This window comes from Haemorhous mexicanus, chromosome 4 (genome assembly GCF_027477595.1).
Source record: "Haemorhous mexicanus isolate bHaeMex1 chromosome 4, bHaeMex1.pri, whole genome shotgun sequence".
In the NCBI taxonomy this organism is placed as follows: domain Eukaryota; kingdom Metazoa; phylum Chordata; class Aves; order Passeriformes; family Fringillidae; genus Haemorhous; species Haemorhous mexicanus.
Genome location: NC_082344.1, coordinates 3,650,141 through 3,670,571, shown reverse-complemented (window position 1 = coordinate 3,670,571; position 20,431 = coordinate 3,650,141).

Here is a 20,431-nt window from a genome sequence, read left to right as displayed (position 1 = left end):
ACATTTTTTAAGCAGAAAGTACTGAATACAGACCACGGAAAAATGTTCTCAAACTGCTGGTTGCATACAAAGCTGTTAAGATGGGCCATTTATGCCATCAACTCAGTGACAACAGAACAATATCAAAAATCTCAAAACATGCCATTTGAGATAAATGCTTCAGGGGCCTGCTTAGCTGGAGTTCTGCACTAATGAAGTTGCTAAAACTAGTTTGAATAATTGGCTATTATCCTCTTCCAAAGCTTTGGAATGAATCAAATTAATCCAAATACTGAAACTATTAATTCGCTTGCAGCAGAAATTCCAAGCTGAAGATTACCAAAGCTGTCTGTATTTTAAGCTATCTCAGGGCTAACGTGGCCCAAGAATTTGCTGATGGCTCTAGAAAAAACAAGTGCCAATGGAGTGCTGAGTCGGAACTAAATGATACAGTGAGAAAGAAGTAATAAAGCTGAGATGAAACACAAACCCAGATGGGCATCAGCTGCTCCAGCCACAAGAGAATCAACCACTCCACCACAAAAACTTGCTTACCTCCTCTAGGGCTCTGAAGTTTAATAACTCAGCTTTGCATATAGTTCTAAGGTGAAGGATGGAAACTGTGAGAAACCTACAAACCAAACTGAAGGAGAAAGGAAGCATTTTATTAAACTGCACAAAAGCTGAGGTTGCAAAATGACTACCTTTCGGATCATAGATGCCATTAGAGATATAAAAGCTACTTCACTGAAGAACCTGAAAAGCTGTTTGGCTCATTATAACTGAAACTCCATACTGAGGTGCACGTTTTAGCTCTGAGATCTGCAAATTACAGAAAACAAATGCAGTTCAGGTATTTGGAAGCTGTAATTTATTTACAACTGAACTAGCTCTGAATGGTCCCAGTCAGAATCGGGGCCCCAAGATTCACACATTTCCCCTCTGATTTAAAATAAATTCACTAAATTTCTTTCCAAAGCAACTGTTACCTATTCTGTGCCATGTCCCTTAACATGATATTCAGCACAAGCAACCTTACTTTGCTTTCAAACGCCTGTGGACTGCAGATATTGGATTGTGACTTTTCCTTTACACTATATATGTACTGTTAGATCTTGTTGGGGTTGGGGTCCATGTGTTGGCAGCTGGTTGGAGAAAGCTGGAATTTCTGGTACATTCAGACAATTCCCCTGGTGAATGAAATGGTATTGACAGTCACTGACTCAAGATCTGAAGAGATGTCAGAAAACTGCAACTTATCAAGGTCACATCTTAAGAGTCACCCAAGTACCTTTCAAGAACATTTTAAAATAACTTCTAATTTGAATGTTACTCCACCATAAGAGTTACTGATCAATGGGACTTTTTCAGAATTAAATAATGAACAGCAATTTAGCTTTGCAGGGGAATTAAAGCTAGCAGATTCTCACAATAATGTTCAAAAGAACAAAATTTGTGATGAAGAAAAAGAGCTAGTTAAAATTTCTATCAACTCATGCTGTTTTGTCTCAAAACCTGAGATTTACCTCTTTTATTTGACAGTGGTTAGTAACCAAACCAAAAGAAAAATTAAGTACGAAAAAGTTAAGAAACTTCAAGGGAAGTGTGCTGCACAAGCCTCACAGCAGTGGTTTAAAGAACTTCCCTTGCACCTCAGCTCGATGAGAACTCAATGAGCAAAATGCCCAGTTAGTAACAGCATCTGCACATCCGATTGTGTTGACACTAACAAGTCAGTACACTGCCCTACCATCCAAGGGGGTTCACAAGTATGGATTTTCTTCTCAGTCCTCCCCAAATAAATATAATTTCTGGTCCCAATCCACGACATTACCATTCTGTTACAGTAACAGTAACCTGGAGCTCAGAATGAGCTAGTAGACATGATTTTTGTATAGTTGCAGTATAGGTTTAAATATCCACAGTTTAACATAAGTAACCTACAATGCAGTAATTGCTCAAAAGCTTGCAATCCAACTTATGGGAAGTTTTCTGGGCTATTTTCTGCCACTTCTGGCTGTTTCACCCTCATAATTAGAACATAAGAGCAACTGTCCAACACCCCCATGCCCACACACCTCCAAGCTATTAAGACCCATTTAGAGAGCACCAGCTATGTTTATGTTACATACAGCACAGGGGGTACTTAGGGCAAGAGCCACTTAGTTCCTGAAATATCCTGGATGCTGCCTCACCAGCATCTTTATCTGCTACCTCCTTGTAGTGAAACGAGGGAGCAGTGTCTAATTTCTTACACAAACAGAGAAATTAGACACTGAGTATTTCTGAATGTGCTGGGTAAAGTCAAGCTGATGTGAGGGACCAAACTTTTACTAACTTCAAGAGCAGAAGATTTATTCCTCTGCATCTGCCTGTACTCTATCAGTTACCCATCACCATGCTTTTAAGTATTCTTGTCCCTCACATGACAAACACATGGCCAAAACAAAATTGTACTGAAGTATAAATATACATTAATTTTTCTTTTAACTTAATTTCCCTCCCTCTCATTCAGTAACTCTAAATAATTTTTAAGCTTATCATACACCTGTGCAGAAACATTTAGAGACTTTTATCTTTGCCATGTTCAACTCATGCCATAGACCCTTATCTAACTCAATTTAATTCCACTATTTGGAACAATGATGGGTAGGAGTAATACCACCCTAAAGCGTCTCCCATCTGCTTTAAGGAAGTGAACTTTTTTGCACAAGGATCATTTGCATCTTCTTTTTGCATAAAAAAAATTAATTTGTAAGAATGTGCAAATCAGGAGGAAGCGGCCACAGTGTTATTTTAAAAATATAGGACTATACATGTACGCATTACAAATTAGATTTAACAACTCTTCAGACTCATTTAAGATCATAATATCCCACTGAACATTGCAATGAGAAAATAGTGAAGATTCAATACAGAACACAGGAATTTCCTCAGTATATGTGATGATTCCTGGCACATTGCTTGAATAGAATAGTCCCAGGATATGGAGCAGGAGAGCATCAGCAAAATGCACAGGGAAAGGGAAAGAGAAAGAGAAGGAAACAGGTACACACAAAAAGAGCAGCTTTAGAGATAATGCTGTTGTGGTGTTCCCACTTCTATGAGTATCATTCTTTCTAACATTCAATTCCCTATTCTAAACTTTGTAGAGGACAAAGACAACATGTCCCACCCAGTGTCCCAGGGCTGGGCATGCATGAGGGAAGCCTTCAGAACTGCTGCGCTTCCCCACATCTGCTGCTTTGGCAGAATAATCCTCTTCCTGACAGCCTACAAAGCCCTTTCAAGCACAGATCAGAAGTGCAAGCATCTATTTCTAAAACTGTATCTATCTCACCTCTTCACACCCAATTAAAATCCCATAAAACTGCTGCATGCTCAGGTAAAAATTACATCGGAGCTCCGGCCCCAGAGGTCATCAGCATTTCCAAAGGCCACACATATAGAGGAAATACAAGATTTTTCATTTCAGAAGCTGTCCTGAAACATCCAAATCGCAATTTTATTAGGTCATAAAAGCAAAACTCATTTAAACACAGGCAAAATAGAACATGCTTAGAAGCAAAGGACCTGTAGAGAGCTTTATAACACAAAAAGCTGAGGCTAGCTTACTGCCTTCATGTCATGTCATGATATGTTATCTTTTACACACATTAATTCTGCTAACCAGTGCCAAGGGATTTTCACAGCCATTTCAGCACCTCCAAGGTGACACCTAAGGGGAATTACATTTCACATCAATAACTAAGTGTAAAAGCACATAAAAACGTGTGTGGATATGTATTAAAACTCACTGTCACAGGATCCCTTAAAGGCCTTTAAATCTGGTCCTTGCTCTTCACCTACATAATACACTAGTAATTTATATCTTTTTAATTAAGGTTGTCCACTCTATAGAATGGAAAAAGGAAAAAAATGAATCAGCATGGAAATAAAGTAGAAAATTATGCATGACGGACTAAGTTGTTCTCACAAAGATTATACTGGGTCAGTGTATAGCTTTTTAAAATGTGGGTTACAATGTGGTTCTCCAAGACAAGTACTTTTGGATTTCCCATTGACAAATTATGCCAGTTCTATGAACCTAAACAGACCTTTCCCAGTTTCCTGGCTGCTTTTCTTTGTTTTCTGTATTTTCTACCTTCCACTTCCCATACTGCTGCAGTGGTGACCTACTTGCAGTCCAGAGAGAAAGGAGGTGGCCCTGGGAGACCAGGTGTCAGCATGGCCAATGAGAGCAACAGGAGGGCTCACAGGGACACAATGGGCTCACACCAGCACCCTGGAGAAACCCTTCACCTCTTTTAGAGCTGACTTAACACTAAGCAGTTAGAAATATTTATTAGAAGTTATATATATGTCCTAATAGCATTTCTATGTACTTCATATCCTATTAAAACACCATGACTTATTTTAATAATTGGGTTATAAGCAATTGAAGCTACTGAACTGCACAATGTTTATAAGTATTAATTATAGCTGTTTTTTCTGGCATGCCTTTTTTAAAAAAAAAATTCATTATCAATTGCTTAACATTTTGCAGGCTTTGAACAGCTTGGGCAACAGTCCATTAAAAACTGGTTTAGAAAGTTTAAAAAATAAAAGGCTCAGCTTTTTCCAAAAACAAAACAAGAGATAATACCTAAGTTTAACAATTAAAAACAAGCAGACAAACTTAGAAGTGCTTAGTTAAGGAGCTTTCCAGCATTCATACTTTTGGAACGTGCAGTGGATTACTTTTTATTGCCAAATTACTGGCAAAGATTCAGGAATTATGAATGCTTATTGACGTCCAACAAATCTGCCCAATTTTCACTAAATTGCAGTGTCTGAAGCTGCCATTTGCAAATATTCAGTGAAAAATAATTAAAGACTGGCAAGGAAATTCTCAGAGGAGCCTGTAATGATAGCAGCACTCAGAACGAGTTGTGAAGATAAACCCGTTAACATTTGTGAAATGCTCCGATGCCACGATAATGAACTGCACAGAAAGCCCCTGAGACCAGGATTAAATCTGTAACTAAGTGTGATATTAGGACACTGTGTATTAAATACAACTGTGCACCTCACACTGAACACTAAAAAATGACTGAATTTCCCCACGGTCACTGGCAGGTATCTGTGGGCCGCCTAAAAGGAGCACCATAGAAGAAAGAGGTACATACTGATATAGGAGACAGAAATAAGGGTTTGGTAAATTTCATACACAGAAGTGCCAGATTAAATTCAGAGATTCAAAACTGTGACTCTGTACTTCAACTTTGGAGGTTTTGCCTTTGCCAACCCAATCCCTGAGTGCTATTAAACCACAGGGTTTTTTTCTCTCTCTGATGGAGCAATGTCATCACAGCACCTGAGCGGCCCAGAACAGCAGCCTGCCAATGCAGTGTGCCAGCTGGCTGAACAGAGTCAATTCTTTTTGTCCATACAGGTAGCACATAAAAATGAATGCAGTCCAGTCTAACAACACATCCCCTGAAAGTAGTCACAATTTCTTAAAATGTCATCCTTAAGCAAAGGCTGGAGCCACTGCTGCACTTACAGCTGTGGCTGAAGCTTCCTGCATGTTTGTACAGATTTACTGACTGCACGTTCTGTTCCCTACCAGATCCTTGACTTATTGTACACTACAAATCTATTTCTCCTGGCAGCCAAAAGGGAATGATTAAACCAGGTGAAGTGATTACAATAATATATTCATGTATTAAAAAATAGCTTAAATACTTTTATCTTGGCCTCCCAATATTTATATTCATACCTGTATCTGTGTTATTTCATTTTTATTTTGTGCTGAGACACCAAGTCCAGCCAAACAGAAGACGTTCAATTATAAAGACTTTTTACTTTAGCCCAAATTGAACTCCTTATACAGCACAAATAGATATGAGCCAATATTTCTCCAAACTTAGGTCTCTTTCTTTATATAAATATCCGTTGATTCAATTACAAACCTCTCAAGTAGGTTTTTTCCAGCTATCAACCAGACATACAAACATGACAGAAAAAAATCCATTCGCCTTTGAAGAAAAGCATCGCAGCACATACAGAAACCCACACCTCTGGAGCTACTCCATGCAGACCTCAGGAGGTTCTTCAACTGGAAAAACAGTGTAAGAATCAGGTGCTTCCCAAGAAAGCTGCATGTAGAGTCAAAGCATTCATTCTCTGAGCAGGGAAAGTGAAAGCTGTCTGTCTGCATCTTCAATATAGGGATGGTGCTGAAGGGTAAAATGTTTATCTTAACCTTAAACCCATTAATTTTAGACAAAAATGAAAAACAAAAGCAGTATTTTATGTATCTGCCTTTGTAATTCATTATAATTCTGGGCAGCCTTTTTGATTCTCTTACTGGGGGAGCGAAAGAAGGAAGGACTTGGAAATTCTTTCATTAGAAGAAACTTCTGTGATGGAAATAATTCAATAAATGTGCTGCTCCATAAAAGAGAAACCAGTTAATGGAAGACATAAATTGTTTAGTTTACTGTCTGGAACAAGAGAATAAACAAAACTAACACACATCAGCTGGGACTTGCATGCGCCTTTAGATTTCGTTCTACTGGAGAGACTATTCCTCTGAAGATACTTGCCATGTTTGCCTGATGAGTTAGGGTAAACAGACAAGGGCTGGCCTAAATGAAAACAGTGCTGCAGAAATGACAGAGCAGCTCCCAAGCTAGCAAACCATCTAGCAGATGTTCACTGTTCTTGGGAAGCTAAAGGCTGCCCTTGACAATTTGTGTTCCTGTGCACTTTCCCAGCAGCTGTTACCCTCCTCTTGCCTCCTGGTCTTTGGTTCTGGGATCTCAGAACCGGGACTGATCTCCAGGGCCTTTGTGGCAGGTACCACTCAGAGCTCACCAGCAGAGGTGACGGCATTACCTCATCTCCGTCAAACCCTTGAACACGACTCGTGGTGCAGTACCTTGGCTGCTCCCTGGCTCCTCCCCTCACATCTCTGCTGGGACAGTAACCTACTTTCCCACCCATCCTTTTTTTTCCCCACAAATTCTCAGCTGTCATTCATCCCTTTCTACATTTCTCATCCCTCTCTTCATTTCTAGCGTATGATAAAAATAAAAGTGAACTATTTGAAAAGCAGAAAGGCTACTCTCACAACCCTGATTGCCTCAATAAGGTCACATAATTTCTCTCAGCTACAAATTCACCTCAACCCAGCCATACCAAATTTACACTTAACACATTGGGTTCCCAGATCTTTGCGGAGGCTACCTCTGCAGCCACAATGCAATAAAGTAAGGATGACATCGGTCTTCGTCTCCTTGTTTTCTCTGAACACTCCCTGTATTTGGCCCACAGTAACCAGAAGGGAAGTACTCTAGATGATAGTATTGCCATAGTTCTTCTAGCAGATGGTATTTAATTTGTTGCGGTCAGAAACCTCCAAGACAGTAACAGCTCTCTGTTGAGAAGGAATTCCACAGAACAGCAACCAGGCAAGTTTTTGCACATTATGCCATGTTTCAGCAACGTATTTAATTATAGACCCACAAAGCCTGTGACTAAGATTCTATTTGACCTCTCCCACATCTCTCAGAGACACATTTCTATTTCTAAATTGTGAAGGATGCGTGTTAAAAGTCAAGATGTTAGCAAGAAAAGCCAAGTGGGAATTACTAATTAATTTAACACCATCTACCTACTGAACTTCTTACTCTGATTAGCATGCAGTATCAGCTGAAGAAGCCCAAATATCACTTACCTGGGAAACAACTAACAGTTTTAGAGCAACTTTATAATTTATCATCACTATTAAACTGATGAAATACTGCTTTTCACAACAGTATACAATTAGGTGACAGAACTGAGCCTAAGGGGCTTGAACTATTTCATTAGCAGTATTTACTGAGCACTAAGAGCTCAGTCCAATTTTCTTTCTCTCTAGAAAATGTCTTCCAAGGCCCTTTATGCTCTGAGATACTTGTGCTTAGCCTTCCAATAGCATTTTTAGACAGTCTCAGTTTCCTATACTTTTGACTTCTGTACTGTGGAAGGTCTTGAGGAAAGAGCTATATAGCTCTTGACCAGAGTGACTCCCAGCTCCCATGTGCCCTGAGAGAACAAGCCATTCCCTGTGAAAGCAGGTGTGAAGCAATCCCCATTGCTGTGACACTGCCATGGACAGACAGACCTTCGATGCTGCGGCTGTGACAGCGGATTTGTGGTGGGCTGTGATAATGATCTTTCTGCAAATCCAGCTCACACCTTAATGTGGGGACCAATTGCTTCTGCTCCTGGGAATGGAACTGCCTTAAGAGTCTGCCTCACTCAGCTCAAGTATGATCTCCAGTTAAAAGTTTGCTTAACTTATGCACAAAGCATTGGCTTAGCTCATCCCTCCTTGACTTTAAATACAGGCTTCTGTAACTTCAGGGTGTCAGATCAATATTGAAAGCTTTTAAAAATCCCACAGTGAGTTTACCATCTTCTCTGCCCCCCTTTCCTTTGCACTGGCCTTTTAAGCAAGAGAAAATACGCCAGAAAAAAGCTGCGGATTTACTTCCCAATCCAGAGTCCCTCACTCAGTCACCCTGCCAATACCCATTTGCTAGTGCCAGCACTAGTGTGTGAAACAAGCTGCTCCTTCTGCTGCATTCGGGATTTCTGCCACAGCTTCTGTGCCCTCTGTGCCCTTAAAAGGACTTGAAAAAAGACCAATCTGCTATTAAATGCTTGGTTTGAAAAAGCCTTTGAATAAACACAAAAGCCACAGTCCTTCATTTTTCTGCTCCCAGCCTTTCCACATTACACGCGGAGAAGGGGGACTATGTTGCTGTGCAAGGTAATCCCTGGGAAGGTGGCACTGATAATCACCATTTAATTTCTGTTCATAAAACCTGCAAGTGTTGCTAGGTCAGCAGCAGCACTATCATCCACTATGGGAGAAGATGGTAAAAGTAAAAGCTGAAGTAAAATGAAGCACTGCCCTTCCTAAAGTGTAGAAACTGGCCTGCTAAGAATCAATGGACAGAGCTGCCTGATAAATCTCCCCCTTCAATCGTCTCCTCGGTGCCTAAGTTGCAGATGTCAGCAGCACTGATGAAAGAGATTAAATGGGTTTAGAGTGACTTTGTGGAACAAATGTAATGGATTCCAAAGATTGCTGTTCAGGGCCTCGCGTGCTGGAGTCGCTGCATACCAAACAGCACACTGGGAACAACTGCTGTGATCTGCACTTTGTATTTCCCCAAGTTTGCTTCCCAAAAGGCCAGGACAGTCTCCTGCTCTCCACAAGTACAGAATTCACAATTGGCTATATTATTATTTCTTTTCTTTTCATCTATTTCTACTTTCTGTACATAAACAAAAATGGAAAAAGCTCTCAGATAAAATATGCTGTCCCCCTCCTTTCCCCTTCTCACACCCCCATCACAAAAAGACGCATCACATTTTCCCTGTGCTAATCTAGGACTGTAATTGAGAGATATGGGTAAAAATTAGGCACTTTTACTAAGAAAATTATTTACCAGATCCATGCCTCAACAGCAATAATACCAAGATTAAATTTGTTCAATTCTGATTCAGCACCTATGTCACTGATAGAACTCACATTTGCTTTGCTGATGCAGCATCAAACAGAAGAATGTCCAAAGCAAGCCTTCAGCTCTTAAAACACCAAGCTTGGAAGAGCATTGAGAGCAGCCCCAGCTGAGCCTGTCTAGATGCCAGAGGCACACAAAGGCGCTTCCAGGCTGTCCCAGCAGGCACAGAACTGCCGCCACCAGCTGGCTGAACCCAAACCGAAGCACCAGAGCCTTGGAGCCATGAACCAGCTCAGTGCGCTGGGTGCGCCCTGCAAGTACAACACACCTGATGCACTGCAGCTTGGGGCTGAACGACACCGGGGGCAAACCCAGCTCAGCTCAGGTACCAACCTCCCACCCAGAGCACTGCACAGGATGGGGGAGATGAGCTCTGCACACCACAACCAGCAGGAGGGCCTTTAGGAAGTTCTCAGCCTCTGGTTCTCCTTTGCAGTTGGTGGATCTTGGGCAGTTGTTTCTGTCGCTATCTGGCCACTAGACAACCTGGGATCTGGAATTAATGGGAACCAAACCCTTTACCCTAGCACACAGAACCACCTATCAGCAGGCAAGATGTCCTAGAATTGCATTAATATTTCCTGAACTGTGAAGGGTGTGTAAAGATTTCATACAAAATACACACTGTGCTTTCTACACAAATGAACGACAAGATTAGCACTGGTTTATGAGGAGTAAAAGTAGCAAATGGATGGACTCATCCATCAAACTCTAATTGCTCCTAAAAACACAGTATAAGTACTAAAGCTCTGCAGTAGGCAGCCAAAGTTGTTCTTTATTTACCTACAGTGGCTTCACACAAAATTCCCAGCCCTAAACCCTGCCTCCCAAAAAACCCCAAACCAGTGCCCTCCCCCCCTAAAAAACCAAACCCCTTAAATGAACTGACAAAACCACAGAAATATCTTCACCACTTGGAACTGTTAGCTCTGTGTCACAGCCTTGCCTGAAGTGAGAAAGCAACTACTCCCAAGACAGTGATTTCAGAACTGGATATACCTATCCACCCATACCCCCCCCAAAGTCATGCTCTTGCTGGGAAATGTGAGTGAGAAACCCAGGACTCAGGCTACAGCTGGCATTTTCCCCTTCTACCTTATAAATCAAGTTTGAAAAAATCCAAGGAGCTCTAGCACCAGAGGGCTGTGCCAGATCCTACTTCCACGCCCTCTGAGAACAACAAAGCCTCAGCTCTTGGCCAAGCCAATACCTCCCTCTACCAAGTTACAGACTCGAGGACAGATGGCCAACTCAAACGTGCATTTCTGTGCTTCTTTTCAAATCACTCTGGCACGACCAGATGGCATTCTGTGTCTGCCTGGTATAAATTACAACTTACAAGTGGCTACAGCATTGCCAAGAGCAATCACTTCCACATCCTTTCTGGCACACTCTTTTCCAAAGCTGGGATGTCCCTTTCCATGATGATGGATATCTGCTTGAAATCAACCAGAGAGGAAAAAAATCCCATGGGAAAACATCACTACGGAAATAACTGAAGTGACGGAATGAGAACAGTGATGTAGTCACACGGAATGCAGATAAAGCACTGGCAAGGACAAAACAAGAAAAATTTAAGTGTTTGTCACTGTGAATGTAGATTTGTGACCATGGAGTCTGGATACTCCTCTATCAGTGGTCTCTTCATGCAACTCAACAATTTCAGTAATTGTTGCTAAAATGTCAGAACTGTTGGAGAATCTGAAAGCCCTAAAAATCTCAGGGCTAAATCTAAACCTGGAGATAATAGAGTTGTTCCTCACTGGATTTTCCTTCTGCCTCCTACCCTGTGTTTCTATTTTTCCCCTCACTGATGTGAATTTTCCTTAATCACTTGTGATTCTGGTTTAGATTTAGGTTTTCACCACAGAGAAAAACAACAATCAACTACTGAGGTTTTATTTGTCTTGGTTGAGGAATTTAGCATCTGTGAAAGTAACACCAATAATTCCTATTTTTCCCATGTAATTCTGTAATTTTGACAGCTAACTCTTAATAAGAGCAATCTTGTTATACTAATCACCAGTCTCCCTGGAAGATCTCATCAATGCTGACAAAATCCTATCATGTCTTATAAACTCATCCAAATCCACCAGGAGCATTTCTGGGAAGATCAATCTGTTTCTTCCTGGTAAACAATGGAACCAAAATCCCCTACAGGGAGGACAGCTACTCACTTCCTGTTTTCTCTGCTGTCCTTCCCATTTCTGACATGCTCCTTCTGAGCTCCCTGAGTGTTCCAAGCCAAGGGCTGTAGCAGTGTGTGTGCATTGAGAACACCACCAGGGCTCCCGGTCCTCCAGAGTCACAATGCAAGTTTGCCAAGCAGAGACAGAGCAGCACCAGCAGCTGTAATGAGCTGGGAGCCTTCTCTCCTTTCTCCTCTGTTTCTTTTTAATAGCTGATCCCTCCTTCTGCTACTGACTCTCCTGTATTGCCGGCATCATGGAAGTTATTGTTTCTCTTCTACTCTGCTCCCAGTTTATCTGATTTTGCTTCTTTTCCTTATTTACAAAATTACTGCCTTAGGGGAAAGAAATGTTCTGACCCTCTGAGCAGTCTGATCTATTTCGGTGCAGTGGTTGTTCATTTATTAAATCAAGTTCTCTCCTTGCTGTGACTGCTCCTTCCAAGTTTTTGATTTCCACAAAGCTGTTGTTTACTACTGTCAGTAGAAGAGAACATTACCACAGTCAGCAGCAGGACTGGATCAAACAGTTGACAAGCCTTTACTCTCAAGTGCTGGTCAGCTGGAGGCCCAATTCAGTACCACAATGGAAGGCACAGAGTAGGATACGGACTAGAGAATAGGAGCACTTGACAGGGAAAGTCACTACAGGTTACCTTTCATGTACAGCAGTAGGAAAAAACCAAAGTGTAGAAGCTTCCTTGAATCAGTAAATCTCAAACACTTTTTCACATGAGGGCTCTCTAATCCACTCCTGAGGCAGCCTAACTCTGATTCCACTTCCCACCCTAGGGGATGGCAACCTTCTCTGCCTCTCCAGAAACCACAGCACCAATGGCCTGGAGCCCAAGAGTTTTCACCTTCGACAGCTTTTTGGTTAGCATTTCTTTACTTCTGGATCTAACTTTTCTACTGATTTCACGTCTTGTCAGCTTATTTTTGCTTTCATCAATGAATTAAACAAAACAGACTAACCTGATGTAAAAAGCCAGTACTCACAAAGTCATGAAATTTGAAGAGGAATCTCATCAAAATTTATTTTCATCCTTTAAGCTTTAAAAGTCTATTCTCTCTCACACAACCAAATACGTTTTCTAGCAAAGCTAACGTAACGGAATTAAGTGTTCTCTATACAACATAAACCTGTTGATCAACAGGTCTTTTTAAAGGACAACAAGGTGCAGGACATAGCATGCACCCATTATCACCTAAAATTAAGAAAACAAGAACCAAAAGCCAAAATAAAAATGAAAAGAGTTATGAATTAATCTGATTCTGTCCAAGCTCTGTAAAGTGCAGCAAACCTCAATAGCACATTTCTTCCAGCAGAAATGCACTGGCAAGCTGCTAATTTTCCCAGGCATCAGAGGAACAGAAGTTTTAATTATAAATGCAAACACATTAAAACACTGTGGACATTTAACAAACACGAGGGCATCCGTATTCCCTCCTGTGCGCCACATAAGAGATGAAGACAGCCCCCAAGAACTCAGCTTCACAGGTGCAGCGTGAATTTTCTTATTGATGCCGCTATTTTGCATCCCTGAGATCCATTCCTATCCCAACAGGAGTCAGCAGAACACAGGCCAGTTTACTTATTCAGCTTTTCAAGACACTGAATGTTCTCACTGGCCTTCACAGAAATAAGTCACATGGAATTTTAGCGCCTTGCACTTCTCTGTACACACACAGCAGCACATTTTAACTTGCCCCCTCTCCTCCTTTCTACCAACATCTGTCTGTAAATGAAATCCAAGAGCAACCAAGAGCCTTAGGATCTGCCATCTCATGACAAGTCGGATGGTGCCTGTAACGCTTCAGTGACTCCGTAGAAACAGTCCATGGACAAGGCTAATGGTAAAACTGTAACAGGCATAGGTGTAATTGGGCTACCAATAATTTAATTAGCTCAACTAACACGATCAGCAAACAGCAGCACTGAGTAAGGAAACATGGACTGCTTGTTTTGCCTGCTGGAAAGGCACAGGGGCTGGGAGGGAAGCAGCACAGCTCACCAACTCCTCCACCACTGCCATCACTGCAGCTGCTCTTGCACACTGGGTAAGGCTGGGAGCTGTGTGAGGTGTGTGTCTGTACACGTGGCACGAGCTACACGCCGCAGGTGGCAAACTCTGCGCAACCAGTGGAGGGGCAGAAAGGCAGCATGATGCACATCACTGACCCAGAAACACACAGCAGAAATGCCCCTGCACTTGGCCTCCCTTCTGAAAATGGAAAGAGCAAGAGAAAGGACATGTCTCTTGCCCATCTGCAGCACACCACAATACACTTCATGAAAAGGTGAGCATGTTCCTCTAGAGTCAGGAACAACCCAACTTGTTATAATGCCATCAATATTTTGTAGGTGCTCTATAGTAAAGGGAAGAGATCAACACAGGCTGTTGTTTCTCCCACAAACACTACATTTTGCACTGGATTGTATTTGAGCTGCTGCAACAGTCCCCAGTCTTCATTTAGGTTTTTCATAAACTGTACTTCAGGTGGGAGTTCAGCAGACACTCTGTCTGGAGGATAGTCTTGTTTGAAATCCAAAACACGGTAATTCCCTACTAGCTGATCTACAGTTAGGAAAAAACTCAATGTAGTTTGGGTGTTTCAAACTTCATCTCCATTTCAAGTGGCACTTGACATTCTCCACATGAAGAATGGAATAAAGCAAATCCTGAAGGACTTTCTTAGGCTTGATAAGCACTACTTGAATTTTGACTGCTTGGCCTGGTTTTGGCTGAGATAGTTTTCTTCCTAGTAGCTGGTGCAGTGTTGTGTTTTGGATTTAGGATTATGGGTAGCCAAACTCCATGTGGTGTATGCCAACATTGTTTGCCTTTTCTATGCAAAAAACCCCAAGAGCTCTCATTTGTTTGGATCAGCTGACTGATTCTTGGTTCACTATTCCAGTCTTAATTTAGAGTAGCTCTACTAAGTTTTCCAAATACTCCAACTGCCTGCTGCAGTATTTAGACACGACAAGTTGTACATATATTTCTTTCCATTAAGTATTCGATTACATTTTGTTTTAAACACTTCTAATAACTGAAAAATATTACACAGCAATTTCTTTTCCTATATGCAATATGAAGTGGCAATAGTGTTGCTGTAACCAGAATTGCCCAAGAGTACAAGCGAGGTCAGGCTTTGTTTTAGCACCTGGGAACTTGTGAGCAGGTTGTTCTGGACGCTCCCTCTCCCACAGGCAGGAGTAGCAGAACACAAAGAGGATCTTCTGGCTCCACCAAACTCCTTTCTGACTAGTTTTAAGACTAAAAGAGGCTTCATGCTGGCATTCTCACTTGGAGCCAAAGTTTAATTCCAAGTGAATAAGGACTTTGTTTTAGAAGGTGCTCTTGCTTTGTGTTTTGCTGGGAGACTGAAACGCTTTGCAAAAACTGCTTTATGGGTATTGTCTGGTTTCAGTACTTCTGAAAGCAAGGGAAAAAAACCAGCAAGAACATTGATTTCTTTTCCACACAGAGAATTTGTGCCCATGTAACCTTCTCCCCACTATCTGACTTCATGTCTGCTATAATTTGGGGTTTCTCTCCTTATCTATGCTATTAAATGAATATATTGATCTAGCCTAAGCTAAGTAACGCAAAGGACAGTTCAGACCCCACTCTGAAATCTGACTGAAGCATTACAGGCATGGATTATACTTGAGGATTGAGAAAAGCGAACCCAGTACAAGAAATACTTCCTCCTCCTTTTTCCCACCAAAAAGAAGCCATAAATTTGAAGACTCCAAGATGCCAGGGCCTGAACTTAGGTTCAGTGACTTTTACAATTTCTCTAATATGCTGTGACTTTCAGGAGATTGCTCTCAGAAAAGCCTTTTTATGGCCTGGCTTTCATTTCAGCTCTCTGCATAAAGATTCTATTTAGAAAAGTTTCAAATGCATTTATGTGCAAGAGGCAGTTTCTCCTCTCTGGTTTTTTTTTTTTTTTTGGACTGAGTGGGATTGAAGAAGGGCTGTGTTGCTCAGGGCATTCCTTCTCCTTCAATGCCTCATCCAGACAGACAACGATACGCTGTATTTGTTTTAATACATCTTTGTGTGCCACACAGAGTAGTTTAATAGTGCTGTTTGTGAAGAATGCTTTGGTCTGCATTGCTCCAGGCTAGGAAAGCTGCGCTTACAAATTCTAATGGAGAAGGATATAGAGCTATTTTTAGTTTACATATTGCAAGGTTTTGGATAGGCAGTAACACAGTAATCTAAGAGCTTTAAATACTGGTGATAGAATCATGGAAATGCGTGGCTGGAAGCTCTAAGACAAGATTAATTACACATATATATATGCTTCTGAATATAGTTATATTTAGACATTCTCCCTAATTTTCCTAAATACTCCTTGTCATGCGCTCCAAGGGACACCAAAATCTGACTGTCCCCTCTGAAGGACCCCTGCTTTTTTTGTTATTTTCCCCAACATTACGGCATTTGACCTTTTCAAGGAAACTGGTGAATAGAACTGGATTGAGAATGAGAGGTTAGTTTAGTCTCAAGATCAGAAAATTCAACTCTTTTTGTCTAAGAAATTTCAGTAAGCTTCCTAATTCAAAGCACATTTCCTTCTTCCTATTTATCTGTTCTGCTCTCTTTTTGATCTAAAGAAGAAACTAGATTTGTTTAACATGATTTGTGCTCAGCAAATCTGTGCTGATGATTCTTCACAACCTTATTCTGGTTGTTGAGGCACAGAAACCAAATGTTCTCAAATGTAACATGGAATTATCCAGTTACTCACACCTACTTGACTCTTCAGGTTGTCATCCTGTATCTTTGATCTCTGCCAGCCTGGTAGGCCCTAAACTGTTCCTTCCAAGTTCTTTACAGTAAGTGCTCTCGAGTTCAGAAGCAGCTTGGAAACAATCCTTCATAATACAAACAAATTCACATGGCTGAAAATCAAGCTTGAGTTAATGTACCTCTAAAGACTTGAAACTTATTTTCAAGTCACCAACTTTGCCCTCTATTACTCTTACAATAGTTTTATCTAAGTGATAAACTTCACGGTAACAAACAGAAGATTAGGCCAACTAGAAATGCCTGTGAGAAGAAAAATCCACAAGTCACACATAGAGAATTGTGCTGGATGCGGCCGCCCCAACAGCATCAGCAATGCTCCATGTGACAAAAAACTGACAGACAAACCACAGGAGGAGGAAACTAAATCATGAGCTGAAAAAAGGATGGCAGAAATGGTAAAAGATATAATCCCAGACCATTTCTAAATGTTTAGAGTCCACATATATTTCCAAAAAAGGACAAACTGTAATTATAATATACAATCTATGACAATATATTATTCATATATTTTAGGTTTTGGCTTGCTATTTTATTCAGTTTATAAAATGTATTCATGTATTAAATCAATCAGTACTTAATATAGGCCAAGCTGCATGGATTACTAAATACTTTCTAAGTCTTCAGGGCTAATTTGATACAATCACCAATGTTAGATTTTCATTAGCCTGAAGCTGAAATGCATAATTGAATACAGCATAATTCTAGATATAATTTATTAAAAAAAAGAAGGGCTAGGTTTATGAAAAATGAAAATGGTAACACTCTGCCTAGAATGTTTTTCTATGGCTCTTGAAACCATTTTCCCCTATTTTCTATTTAGAAAAATGAGAGAAGTTTACAATACAAGCAGAGATTTTACAGGGTCAGGCAGCTCTTAAAAACAGTTTAACTTTCCTCCACATTTGAAAGGCTTGCTTTTCTTTTAAGAAAAAAACAAATAAGAAAACTCTTGATTTGCCCTTTCAGTGAAACAAAGGTTGAGAGATGGGGCATCTTCTATAATTTTACAGAAACCAGAGCCAACTTGCTTTTGGTTACAAGACTGTACTGACTGCAAAGTGGGAGGTACATCACATGAACCACCACATAATGAAATGGATGGGGACCTAATATTCATCCCAAGTTATAGTCTGACTCATGCAGTGATGCAGCCATTTAACATCTATCAATTGGAGCCCAACTGCGTTAGATGCTCCTGCAAACTCTCTCTAGATGGGATTGATCAAAAGCTGTGTGGACCCTGACTCAGATCCACAGTGGCATCCCATGGCAATGTGCTAGTCTGCATGTCCTGTGCCCAGCAACCAGGATGGAAAATGAGACCTTGAAATACCAGGTATCCTCAAAGCTGGAAGTGAAACTTGACATATTTCATGTAGTGTGGTCAAAGAGCTCAGGTGCTTCATTTTAAGTCCTGCTGATTTCTAGGAAAACTCAGTAAATATTAAGAATTCAGTATATATGACAATAATACACAGTTCAAATAGTGGCCACAGAAAATGCTTGCCATTGATTGTTAAAGATTCTACGCTTCGTTTTTTCAGGGGATGTTCCAATGTGGGGCCCAGTTTCACTAAACCACTTATACTCATTACCTAATAATTACCAAACTAATTACCAAGTTATTAAAATGCTGCTTCATAGAGGCTTGTAAAATCCAACATATTCTTATGAGGACTGTTAACAATGTTTTCTTTAGGATAAACATCTTAAATGAATGTCAAAGGACTAATGATGTCTGAACATATCTCAACTTACTATTTTGTTGCAGGTGATTACATCAAAGACAGGTTTTTCACTTAGAACAGATTTCTGAAAACGTGCCAATGGAAAAAAAACTTTAAAAAACTACATTCTGGAGTTCATTCATTTACTTTGATATCTCAGACCCAGATGTACAAGAAGACTAAAACGCTGAAAGGAACCTAAAAGGGAATAAGGCATCAATATCCCAGCAGGTAAATGTCCAACCATCATCAATCCTCTACAGGTCAATATTTTTAGCAGTCCCTAAGTGTTCTTGCGTGTGTGGCTACATATATAATTTGCATGCTATACCTAGAACTGACTCCATCTTCATGGACCTGATGGAGCATCAAAACAGATGCCCACTTGCTTGTCTTCCTCTAAGTCCAATCAAACATGCAGACAACCATTCCCACCTGCAGAATACACATCCAAGTAAAAAGCACAGCCCTTGAGCACTCTTTCTGCAGGGCATAAAGCACCCTAGCAGATGCAGAAAAGCCACACTGTTCTCTTTGATCCAAAAGCACTGAAAGTAGGATGTCTTAATCGATTGCTTCGCACATCCAAATGTAAATTGTCTTGGCCTCAGAGAGACACTGTCCACACTTCTGCTGCAAGAGAGGCTTTTCTGGGTTCCTATTTAAAAGGAATTCTTAACTGAAGCAATATGTGAGCACACAGGTGAGCTTGACACTGCAGCCAAGTGATTACACAGGTAACACAGGAAAGGAGATGTGAACTAGAGCTCAGCTTGGCCCGGCTCCTAAGGACTGACAGCACATTTCATATTCACTAGATACTGTATGAAATGCACCCAGCTGTGAATTCTGGTCTGACATCAGAATTCTGGTCTCCTTTTCCTACCATTGAGTTATTAACTTAACCTCTGGAGAAGGAAAGGATTAATACATGTCTTTCTTAGCCTATTCCTTTAGTGTAAAGGAAAGGCTCTACAGCCACTGAGCTGCCCTGCTGTGATCCTTCTCCCCAGTACAGGATTACAGCTGCTGGGAAGACCAAAGGAAGCAGAAGTTCAAGATGCTTTTGTTGTTTCCAGCCATTGCCACCTTGGTCTCTGCCACTGCCATGATCTCGTCTTTTTACAGCCTTGTGATGTTTTGCAAAGGCTGTTGTCCATTTGCGTCTTCAAAGGACAAACAGGCAATGTCAGATGCACAATATTCTACAGTGCACTTGTAAACATGAATGATTGAAGTAATTTTCTACTATCATGACAGTTCAGTTCTAAATACATGCTAACCCAAGCTCAGATTTCCTGACAGAACTTTATTGCATAAAGGTAGCTGCTTATTAATCCCCTTCATCTCAAAAAAGTTTAAAAAATCCATTTACTTCAAATGTCTCCAAATAGTCTAGGAGGTACCATGTTGAAGTATGCTGGTCCAAATGTACTTAGAAGTAGCATGTGAAAAATAAAACACAATAGTATATTTTTAATACAGAAAGATATAAATGAAAAGCCCTGGAAAATCTGCAGTATTATTTTCTTCTGAAGCTACTTAAAACCGTCCCAACAAACAACATTTATGTCATGTCCAATCCTGCTGATAGCAGTGGGCCCTTCCAAAGGAAAAAGGAAAACTGAGTTACTAAAGTCTATATTTAAGTGTAAAACTATCAATGAGTTATACTTTCATTATCTTTTCTGGGAACAAAATGAAATAAAACCTTTCCTTGTAACTGACATAAAGCTGAAAAAAATGTTCCTCACAGCAAACCAGCAATATGCAAGCATTCCAGATCAAACCTTTGACCAAGGGCCATCCCATCTGAATCACAAAGCATAAAAGCTGCAAGAGTCCTCAAACCTGTCCAAACGCCTCCAGCAGGTGCCACACAAGTCATCCATTGTGCTTCTCATAATGCCAAACATCCCAGCACACTGAGTTATTACCTGACTTAAAAGGAAGAACACAGCATCACGCTGTGACACAAGTTGACTAAAGCAACTATAAACCAATGAAAAGAGCTATGTAAAATCCTTCCAAATGAAAACGGGATTGGCTGATATGCCTCCCCATTATATATCACTGCTGTTGGAGTGCCTTAAAATAAGCCATTAAAACCAACCTGGCGTTGGAATTGTAATGAATTTCAGACTA